Consider the following 12,055-nt stretch of genomic DNA (forward strand, 5'->3'; position numbering starts at 1 on the left):
TCTGATTCAAATACACAATCTATATTTCACTTCGTTTTTTATACTTTCGATGGCCTACACTACATGAAGATCTGACCGGTCATAGTGATAGGTCGCGTCAGAGGTCATACGAGCGGCTTTTGACCCTGTGATGTCAGACATTTGATTAACCAATCAGCAATGATGTTTCTAGTGTGCACCACACACCCAAAGCACGCTGTAACAGACCGTTTCATTGGCTAAACCCTTACATCATCCAGAACGCGGGTTATATAACAACTCTTCCAGATCCTAGTGTAGTAAAGACAAGTAAAACGAAATTTTGAACAATAAAAAAACGAAAACAAAGAAGGATCTGTGTTTGAATCATATTGGTTTTTATGTATTCTCGTTATTTATGTATTTCTGTATATTCATGCATTATATTCGTATTGTATAGTATTCTCAGTGTCTGGAAGGTTTGGTACAATCAAATCTTATCTTTCTACGGGTTTTCTCCGGGTCCACCAGTTTCCTCCCACTGCTAAAGACCCCTACTCGCAAGCGAATTAATGAAATAAACTTAAACCTTCTGTTAGTCCCGAAATGACCTTGTTTGTGACCAGTGGATGTTAACTCATTAGCATGGTTTTGATTTCTCTGTTTGTACGTGACAAGGAGTAGTGTTGCCTGTCCAACCTCATGGGTTTTCTCCTCGGATCATCCGGTTTCCTTCTGTGCTTTAAAAACCCTACAAGCAAACAAAAAAAAATTGAAACATATGTTAGTCCCGAAATGACCTAGTTTGTGTTGAGTGGCCGTTAAACCCTCTCTCCCTCTCTCTCTCTCTCTCTCTGGGGGGGTTAGATGGCCGAATGGTTAGCAGGCGCCAGTTGTACGTGACAAGGAGTAGGGTCACCTGTCCAACCTCGTGGGTTTTCTCCGAGTCCTCCGGTTTCCTCCCACTGCTAAAGACCCCTACACGCAAGCCAATTATTGAAATAAAATTAAACCATATGTTAGTCCCAAAATGACCTAGTTTGTGTCGAGTGGACTTTAAACCCCAATCTCTCTCTCTCTCTCTCTCTCTCTCTCTCTCTCTCTCCAAAAGAAACAGATAGTTAGATAGCCTGGTTATGATGAAACGGGAATAACTGTAGCCTGAGTGAGGAATATAGAGAGTATTCGATGAGGTTGTTAACAGGTCTTTAGTTAAATAAAACCAAGGATTAAACGATGCTGGGTGTCGTGAATGATTTCTATATAGCATTGATTCCCGGGTGAAGAATAATGAAAGCTGATTGATTGTCGGAGATGAATAGATGTGAGTAGACAACGATAACCAGTAGATTAACAATGTATTATAATCTATAGACAGAGATGACCAGTAGTATCAGTCGTCCAGTTTGCTTTATTTATCTCAGTCTGAAGAATGATCGATTAGACAAACGTTGTTCGATAAACGACTTGTTAACATTATCTAGTAAAGTATACTAAAGTTCCTGATATAGGAAATGAACTGAAATTGGGTTTAACGTCCTTGTAGTGTCTGATGAATATGTATGTATTCCATATAAGGTTACTTATTAATCACATGATCACCTTTTCAATTTTTGTACCCCTCTATTGTTAATTAGGGTTGCATGTATGGGGTTAATAAAACGTGAGTGATTAGATTTGTGTGTGTCTGTGATTTAATCCGAGTTAAATCCAATGCAATCCTTGAGATATATGATCAGGGAGATATAACAGCCATTGAAGACGGACATTGTATACAATTCTCTCTCACGAACGCACCTTGGGGGGGGGATGGCCAAATGGTTAGCGTGTGCACGTTCTATCATAAGGTCTGTCATTGAGTCAGCTGGCGTGGTTTCGATTCCCCGGTTGTACGTGACAAGGAGTAGAATCGCCTGTCCAACCTCGTGGGTTTTCTCCGGGTCCTCCGGTTTCCTCCAGGTATTTCTTTTTATTTCGTCTCCTTTCCGCCAAGTTAATGACTAGATCTCCTCCTTCTCACCCGCCATTATTTCCTCTCCTTTCCCCCAAGTTAATGACTAGATCTCCTCCTTCTCACCCGCCATTATTTCCTCTCCTTTCCCCCAAGGTAATGACTAGATCTCCATCTCACCCTTTATGTTTCATGCCATAGGTTTTCTTTTTCTTGGACCTCCACAATGAACCTCAGGTTTTTTTTGTCCTATCCAAATGGCTACATGTTTTTCCTTACCATGTCATACAGTGTGCTTTTAGAGTAATTTTTCTGTCCCATCCAAACAACTACATGTTTTTCTTTTCCATGCCATGCAGTGTGCTATCAGAGATATTTTACGTAGACAGTTGCACTTTGGCCCACTTTGATTAAAGTCCAAAATTGATTTTGATAATTTCTCCTGCCCACCCTACAAGAAATGTGATAGGAATAGTTCCTGGATCGTTCTTGAAATTTAAACTAATTCAGTCTCCTGCATTGGATCACTTACAATCACGCAGTTATAAGAAATGAAAAATCCATATTTGGTTGACGTTCTATATTTAGATTAGAATGTTGGTTTATGACCTAATATGGCAGCAAACGGTTTGTTTCTGGAGAAACTTATCACGCTATATAAAATGATTGATGTGTGATTCGATTGATTGAGTTTGGTAATAAGTTAAAAGCCTTGGCCTTTCTTCCCGTCTACTGATGTAATAATTCCTGTATTCTTCTTTTACGCCAGCGTATATATAGAACTACGCTATTCTCAGGGATTTCATGTATACAGGCGTAAAAAATAAATATAGTATTCATCCTTTACATCAGTCTATATATCCGAAAAATATTAACACAACCGTTAAACAGCACTACATTGTTTCACAACACAAATTGATTTCAACACTGGTTTAATAACATTTTTAATGTACTTTTTCGTTCATCAGGGAGCTTGTAAGAAATAATGTTATATAGCTCTACGCCATTCTGTTGATTTTCATATGATAACACACAAATTGAAACTGACGGGAATAAATTATTTCATCATATTCCAACTTTAAATAAATGTGAAATGTGGAAACCATAGGTGTGAATCCCGAGGAACTTTTTCAAATAACTTAAGCATGCACGTAAAAGATCCCTTGGCAGTTGGAATTCAGTATAATAGTAGGCTATATTGCCGCTGTCCAGGCAAAATTTCCATCATAGCACATTGTATGGCGTAAGCCTGTCTTTATTAGCCCAGTCGGAGCAGAACCGTAGGATGTAAAACCCCATTTCATTTCTTCATTAGCCTGCTTGGGGACATTAAAGTAAGCCTGACTCGCTAGCCCGGCGGAGGTCGGGTATTCGATCCCTGCATAGGCCGAGTAAGTTCATCCAGATTTTCTGGCGTGGTTCGTCCCTTGTCAGTGATGCAGGACGGAGGGCCTGACAAGGACAGCTGTCTAGTCGTTGGGATGGGACGAAAAACCGAGGCCCCGTGTACACATTGGCGTGCATGTAAAAGATCCCTTGACAGTTGGAATTCAGTATAATAGTAGGCCATAGTGCTGCTGCCCAGGCAAAATTTCCATCATAGCACATTGTATGGCGTAAGCCTGTCTTTATTAGCCCAGTCTAAGCAGAACCGTAGGACATTAAACCCTATTTCATGTCTTCATTAGCTCGGTTGGGGACCTAAAAGTAGGATGTTAAACCCGGTTTTATCTCGATCATCATTTCCTATTATTGTCATGATAGTAGTTATTGACACCATATATCATTATGTCCTATATAAATCGACCAACCTCCGTTTATATCTTTTCTCAATCATCTAATGTAATAACGGCCAAGAAATTGATTTTGTAGAAGTTTTAAAATGTTTTTCAGCAAGATGGTATTTATACCCATCCATCAAATTCAATCTAAGCTTAAAGACTTCTCTAAATGATTTCTCGATATTTTTTTAACATAGCAATAATGTAATCTTGATAAAAAGAATTGTGGGTATCTTATTGATTCATAAAACAAACTCTCCACAAACTCGTTACATTCAAGTATTTACCAGGATCAAACCCGCTACCTCCAGACTAGCCAGCCAGCGTTTTACTCACCGAGCCAGCGTGGCTGCTAGGGTTATTTATGTGTATATATAGTATAGTCGCGTAGATCGTATGTAATCCGGGGATTATGGGAAACAATGACACAGATGATAAGTCAATAAGACACGATGATATTATACTCGTGTATTAATCAGATTATGTGGAAAATATCAATATTAGTTATATAGCATTATAGTCAATATCAGTTATATAGTCACTACTATATACATATTATTATACACCCTGCTATAGTCAATATCATACACCCTGATATAGTCAATATCAGTTATATAGTCTACACCCTGATATAGTCAATACTATATACATATACACCCCGATATAGTCAATACCATACACCCTGATATAGTCAATACTATATATCATACACCCTCCCCCTTGTTAAGAGTTGCACAATCCTGACTACAACTTGTAAGGGGATGCACAATATTGGCTCTTCCCACTTGTCAGGAGCTGCACAATCCCAGCTCCTCCCACTTGTCAAGGAGCTGCACAATTCAAGCTCCTCCCACTTGTCAATGGGCTGCACAATCCAAGCTCCTCCCCCTTGTTAAGAGTTGCACAATCCAAGCTCCTCCCCCTTGTTAAGAGTTGCACAATAAAGGTGTTACCCAATGATTCATCTTGAAGATAAAACCAAGAATAGATCGAAACATATATAGCTGCCTGGGCAAACTTCTTCTTCATAGAAAATCATACATGACCATAGAAAACAAAATCAGCAAGAGAAAAATGAAAAATAATGTTTCATTTTCTGTCTAGATAAATAAGGTCTGTCATTGAGTCAACTGGCGTGGTTTCGATTCCCCGGTTGTACGTGACAAGGAGTAGGGTTCAACCTCATGGGCTTTCTATTGGTCCTCCTGTTTCCTCCCACTGCTAAAGACCCCTACATGCAAGCAAATTATTAAAATAAAATGGAACCATATGTTAGTCCCAAAATGACCTAGTTTGTGTCGTGAAAGAACCCCATCTCTCTCTCTCTCTCTCTCTCTCTCTCTCTCATTACCATAAATTACCAAAATCCAAAGCAAAATGCTGTTATTTGAATGTGTTGTTTTACGATAAAGCTAATGCAGTGTTTGTCGGTAGATTAATGGTTTAGTCTCAAGGAGGAAAGTATGGTGTTATATTTGCTGTCGATCGTTAAAAGGAACACAAATGACTTGATAGCGACGTAAAGTAATAAGGCGGTCATATTAACAGTTGTTGGTGTCAAGACTGTGAACTCGGACGATAAAACCGATTTTTAAATGACAAGAACTTTTATGACTGAAGTTATGCATGTGAAAGAGTTTTTATACAAAATCCCTGAGGGTTGTTTGAGGAATAAAGAAATCTCTAGCAACTATAATATTGTAAAAGTTGAATCTCCCGTTATATTATCCAAAATTCTCGGAACATACTTTGAGTGATTTTTAAAGTAGGAAAATCTTTAACTCAATATCATCCACAGTCTTCGACATCGTAAACACGACTTATTGGTCAATTTAAATAAACATTGATGTTGTCATATTACCGTGAAAAGATGAGCTTCTGATATCCAATATTTGAAACACAATGAAAATTTTAAACTTGGCACTCGAATTGCATGCCAGAATGCTCTCACGCACTAATTGTAATGAAGTGACTGGATGAATGAGGCTAAACATATCCCACAAGGGAAAACTACTGGAGTAGACTGGAATAACCAGATGCCAAAGACTGCCATTAAATTTGCACTCTTTGTGTATTTCAATGAACATAACTGATTAGAAATTACAGTAAAAATAGAAAGGTTGAATGTAAATCAGTTTATATATACATTCATATTACATTATTATATGCGTTGCAACCCATTTGTGTCCATTTCTAGGTCCTAAATATTAGCGATTTATCTCCTTTAAAATGTTACAATATTTATTGTTGAAACGGCTGGAAATCAGATCCTTAGATCACAACCATTTAATTTTCTCTTCCTCGGCAACCACCTGTTAAAACTTTGCCTATTATTTCTTCGTGAAAAAGACTTATTTAAAACCAGAAGTCCTTGGTTCTTCTGCTCAACAGCTTTCAGTTCCAAATATTTAAGTTTTCAAATTTTAATTTAAAAAAAAACGTACTCAAGAAGTGATTGAGTTATAAATTATTATTTATTAAACAAGACCCCAAAGGACTAATCATTAAAATTGGATTAGCCTTACTTTAAAAATAAAAACTATCAAAATATTGCGTCAACAACACTAGAGAAATACTTTTGCAATAACGATCTGTTATTTAACCAAAAGGTCAAATCATTTCTCATTGCCAGTTTTTATTCTCTGGAAATGTTGAAAGATAATAGATTATTAAAGTTAGAGGTGACACTGTCTGTAAGTCACACAACCATGTAAAAGAAGATTGAGTTTTTAAAAAAGGAAGAAAGAGTCTGATTAGGTGGACTAAATTGTCGTGTAAAAAGAAAATGGATGATTTGAAATAAATCTAATGACTGTGTAAAGAGGAGAATGAAAGGATACGATGTGGTTGTTAATTATGGTATCTGTCAAGACAGACGAAATGTGAGTTATTAAGGTATTAAATCTTTTTCACACATTGGCGGCGGTTCAGATCTAATTGGATTTCTCAGATCTAATTCTTAGAATATAATGATGAAAGATTCTGTCCATTTTGGTGAAAGAATGTGTTTGTCTGTAGATTAAAAAAAACTAAGGGGGAGTAACTCTCAATCCCTCATGATGTATAGGGAGGCAGACCACAATTAAATTTCACCATCTCGGTACCCACAAATTGTAGTTCGTCTATTTATAGCAATTCTCTCTCTGTCTCTTTTCTCCCCTTTTGCATGCCCATTTTTGTTGATTTTTTGGTCTAGAATGGATGAAGAGCGTTTGAATTAACATTTTCTGCCAGGTTTTGGTAAATATTCATGATTTTGAGGAGGAAGGATAAGAGGGTTATCAGGTTAGCTACGGCGATATGTACGGCAACTAGTTACATGTTTTTAGTATGCTTCTTCAAGTTTGTGTATCTCAAAATTTTGGTGGTCAACCTCATACAAATTTTAGTGCAAAGACATGACCATTTGTTCCTCTGTCTGTAGTGAAAAGCATTCAGCCCAACGAAAATTTGGGAAAAAGTTGGAGGTGGGCAAAGAGGCCAGAATTAACATTGAAGTCAATGGGTAAATTAATGGTGGTCTGCCTCCATAGTCTGTCGAACAAAAAAAACACTAAGGGGAAGTAACTCTCAATCTCTCATGATGTATATTTTTAATGATTAAATGTGATTGGGTATTATGTGTCGATTCATTTGAGAAACAGCTAGTAGGCCTAGAGTGTGATGTTGATTATTAGAGTTGTATAGAATTCTGTAGACCTGCATTACCAATTACTGTCGTCCATGCTAGGCAAAGAGGCTGTCAGTGAAAACGTCACTATTTTTGGCGTACTATTATTTAGGAAGAGGGCAGTAAACTCGTGACATGGATTCGAATCTCTGCCTTCTCATTTAGGCTGACAAGAAAGTGTTGCACTGTCGATCAACTGCTAACAAATCGAGGTACATGCATGTACACATCAGTGTGTACGTAAAAAAGGTGAATTTGTTTTGACAATATCCGTATTACATCATCTACAGAGGGTGTCGAATGTTTGACAAATTTTATCTGAATAGACTAAATCTATATTTTCCATTTAGTCTGCAATTTTGTTCCTTTGAAGACCCTTAAAGGAGCATTATGGGAGATTAGATAAAGAGTTGACAATTCTCGCTATAATAGTTCAAAAATAGATAACAAAAAGGAAGTATCTTAAAAATTTCAGAAAAATGACTTCACTCTGAGTCGCGTTATCGTCATTACAATAAATGAAATGAAATGAAATGGGGTTTAACGTCCTACTGTTCTGCTCCTATACTGGGCTAATGAAGACGGGCATACGCCATACAGTGTGCTATGAGGGAAATTTTGCCCGGGCAGCGGCACTATCGCCCACTCTTATATCGAATTCCAACTGCCAAGGGATCTTTTACGTGCATTCTAATGTATACACGGGACCTCGGTTTTTCGTCTCATCCGAAGGACTAGACAGCTGTCCTTGTCAGACCCTCTGTTCTGCACCAATGACAAGGGGAAACCACGTAACATAAAGATACATCATGTAAGATTAGATAAAGAGTTGGCAGTTCTCGCTATAATAGTTAAAAATTAGATAATGTAAAGGGATCTGCTGAAAATTTCAGTCAAATTACTTTACTCTGAGCAGAGTTATTGCCAGTACAATAACAGTGTAGCCTTGATTGTCATTGCTATCATTCAAAGTTTCCATTTTTACGTTCAATCATTAACCACAAACCACAGTTAAAACTGTTAAAAATCTTGAGTATCCAACGGCAACGAGAGTTGATTATGGTTTTAGTAAATTAATAAATGTCTAATTAATAATTTATATAACATTTAAGGCATAATTTAAAAGAAAGACCCACAAAATGGCAGATTCATCTCTTGAATAGTGTTTGTTTAATGTTTTCAGTGTTCCTTGATAGGGGTAAGATGGCCGAATGGTTAGCACGTGCATGTAGTATCATAAAATTTCCCTCATAGCACACTGTATGGTGTATGCCTGTCTACATTAGCCTAGTATAGGAGCAGAACAGTAGGACGTTAAACTCCATTTCATTTAAAATCCAGGATTACAATCATCTGATTAAAATACAGATCTATATTTCGTTTCTTTTTTTTATACTTTCTATGGCCTCTACTACATGAAGATCTGACCGGTTGAATGGTCATACGAGCGGCTTTTGACCCTATGATGTCAGACATTTGATTAACTAATCAGCATTGATGTTCCTAGTGGGTCACTCACAGTTCTGTCCACCTCACAGACGGTTTCATTGGCATCATCCAGAACGCGGGTTATATAACAACTCTTCCAGATCCTAGTGTAGTAAAGACAAGTAAAACAAAATTTTGAACAATAAAAAAACGAAACGAAATAGGATCTGTGTTGTAATCAAATTGGGATTATAACAATAGTTGTTGTGTAAATTGTCGACCAGACACAATTTGATTGAAACGTGATAGTCTCCCTTTAAAGTAATTGTCGATATAAATCTTCCTAATTTTGTTTCTGGTCTATTCATGTTTTAATTCGCTCTCCACGGACAATGAGCAGAAAGGAGAAAATTTGTGGTAATTTTTGTGATCTCCCAGACATCTTTAAAAATGGTCCACAGGTCAAGATTAGAAAAAGGATAATTATTGTGCTACTAGCGATTGAGCTGCGACTATTGTGGTTTTTATTCAATGGAAGTTTGTCTGGGGGGAACTGATTCAACTTACACTGTGAAAAGAGAAGTGTCAGAAAAGACAATGTTCAAAATGAATTGAAACAAAATAGAGTTTAAAATATAAGGGGAATAAAATTTATTTTCATTATCTATTTTTTAACTGTTGTAGCGAGAATTGTTACCCCTTTAAGCAAATAAGATACCAGTTACCACCAGGCCTGTCTATATATACAGAACATTTTTTAAAAGGAATCTGAAACACTGGAGTGTGGGTGGGGAGTGTGGGTGGGGGGTGGGGGGATGGAGAGGTTCCTACACCCTGTTTACAGTGATTTGACCAGGCTATTGTTAGACTTACAAGTACGATGTTTTCCGAAATATGCTGCTTTACATCTCTCATTTAGTACAAAATTTTCACTTGACATCATCAGTATTGTCCCACTGCTTTTTTAACTTTTAGAAAGCAGTGGATTAATTCTCTTCAGCAGTGGGGCAATTGTCTTCAGCAATTGGGTAATTCTCTTCAGCAGTGGGGCAATCCATTCAGGCAATGGGACAATTCTCTTCAGCAGTGGGCAATTCTCTTCAGCAGTGGGCCATTTCTCTTCAGCAGTGGGGAAATTCTCATCAGCAATGGGGTAATTCTCTTCAGCAGTGGGCCATTTGTCCCACTATTAACTATACCAAAAAAAGCCCTGTGTCTGTAAGGATTTGTGTTGAATTAACCAGGTGGTAATTTTACTGTGTATGTGTAATATCGGTAACGAAAAGGCTGTTTTGAAATCGTCTCAATCAAGTTGGAATTAATCAGCCACGATAAGTATTGATTTCTAGCCAACCGGCCAACTAGTCTGACGGCTAAAAATAAATATAAATGTGCTGTAACATTCCCGCAAATTAATGCATGGATTATCCAATACTGTGTAGCTAGTGTTTCATAGATTGAAAAATACATGTTGGTTAAAGGCACACCTACACTTTCTTTTCTCATCTACTACATACTGACCCTTTAGAATACACGTAGTTTAAAGGCACACTACACTTTGTTCTCTATATTGGACCTTTAAAATACATGTACACTTTGCTCCCTATAACCTACTGGACCTTTAAAGGCACACCTAGACTTTGTTATTTATCATCTACATAGGCCCTACTAACCCTTTAGAATACATGTAGTTTAAAGGTAGACCTGATGCAAAACAACACTTTATGAGAAAAGTGTCACGGTCGTGTGCTTTATCCTTTATCATCTATTGGTGGGATGGGATGGGCATTCTAAGCACGAGATAATGATATAAATATAATATTATTGTGATATCACAATTGTCAACTGTTAAATTTCCTCAACGGTAACCTGGTAAACCCCCTCCTGGATTCACCCCCCGTTTACATGTCTAACTGGACGGTAATCTGACTAATAGTTATTCAATCTTCAAACAAAATACACAGCTGTTTATTTTATAACAGGTTTTTTGTATTTTAGTATAATATTCATTCTGTTGGAACAGATACGGTACACGTAGGGAAGGGAAGGAGGGTGAAAGGGAAGGAAGGGAAGGGGGATGAAAGGGAAGGGAAGGAGGGTGAAAGGGAAGGAAGGGAAGGGGGATGAAAGGGAAGGGAAGGAGGGTGAAAGGGAATGTGGGGAGGAGGGTGAAAGGGAAGGGGAGGGGGGTGAAAGGGAAGAGAAGGAGAAAGAAAGGGAAGGGAAGTAGGATGAAAGGGAAGGGAAAGAGGGTGAAATGGAAGGGAAGGAGAATGGAAGGGCAAGGAAGGAGGATGAAGGAGGATGAAAGGGAAGGGGAGGAGGATGAAAGGGAATGGGGGAAGGAGGATGGAAGGGAAGGGGAGGAGGAGGAAAGGGAATGGGGGAAGGAGGATGAAGGGAAGGGAAGGGGTTGCATCTAAGAATCAGAATATTTTTTTTATATGGATAAATTTTGTGTGTACATTAATTTCCTTTGTGCACTAGTTCCCAAACTTAGAGCAAAACTACATAAGCTCTTTAATAGAAATATATTAAATATCATCAGAGAGATACAAAAAATACCACCAACGACACTTGAAAAATGAAAGTAGTTCATTTTAATTATAGATCAGCATAGATACTATATGCACGTTTATTGTCATTGTCTATGTAATATGTATTATTAAATGTATATGACTATGTCTAAGTGTATATGTATGCATGCATGCAATAAACATCTTATATATGTGAAATATAAGTTCCAATCATAAGACGGAAGAACCATTGCAGACTTATTAGTTATTGGCGAACCTAGCGGTTACACAACCCCAACTTTAAGATATAAATTCTGGGTATTATGAACTCAATATTCTGTGTTTATGTTGTAAAACTTTACTTCACACAGATCTCCACAGACCATTAATTGGCATAAAAAAACCTTCCATCAAATTTCCTCTCAGAATCCTTTCTACGGTCTCGTATGACCGCTAAAACATGAACTTTATCTCCGAAATGAGGAAATGAAACAAGGACTGTTTTTAACTCTGATTTGAGCGCTAACTATATAGCAAAATAGCATTAGAAAAAAAAATCTGTTCGGAAAAAATACGATGAGAATTTGTGAAACGATAAATACGGAGTTAGTTGAAGTTTATTAATCTCTTGTGACGGAATGGAATTAGAATGACGGGTATGATAGCACTCCCGGGATCTTATCCTGTAAAGAGTTTTCAAACTTAATTAGAATCTTATTCTTGGATCTCTGTGTGACCAAAAATGTTTTCT

General features: G+C 37.4%; 1 protein-coding gene across 1 annotated transcript in view; it reads left to right on the plus strand.

Annotated features, from left to right (window-relative positions):
* LOC126818148 (uncharacterized) overlaps positions 1-12,055 on the plus strand; it is a 99,758-nt gene that overhangs the window by 52,273 nt on the left and 35,430 nt on the right. The gene's annotated exons all lie outside the window — the stretch shown is intronic.

Source organism: Patella vulgata, chromosome 4 (genome assembly GCF_932274485.2).
Source record: "Patella vulgata chromosome 4, xgPatVulg1.2, whole genome shotgun sequence".
Lineage (NCBI taxonomy): Eukaryota > Metazoa > Mollusca > Gastropoda > Patellidae > Patella > Patella vulgata.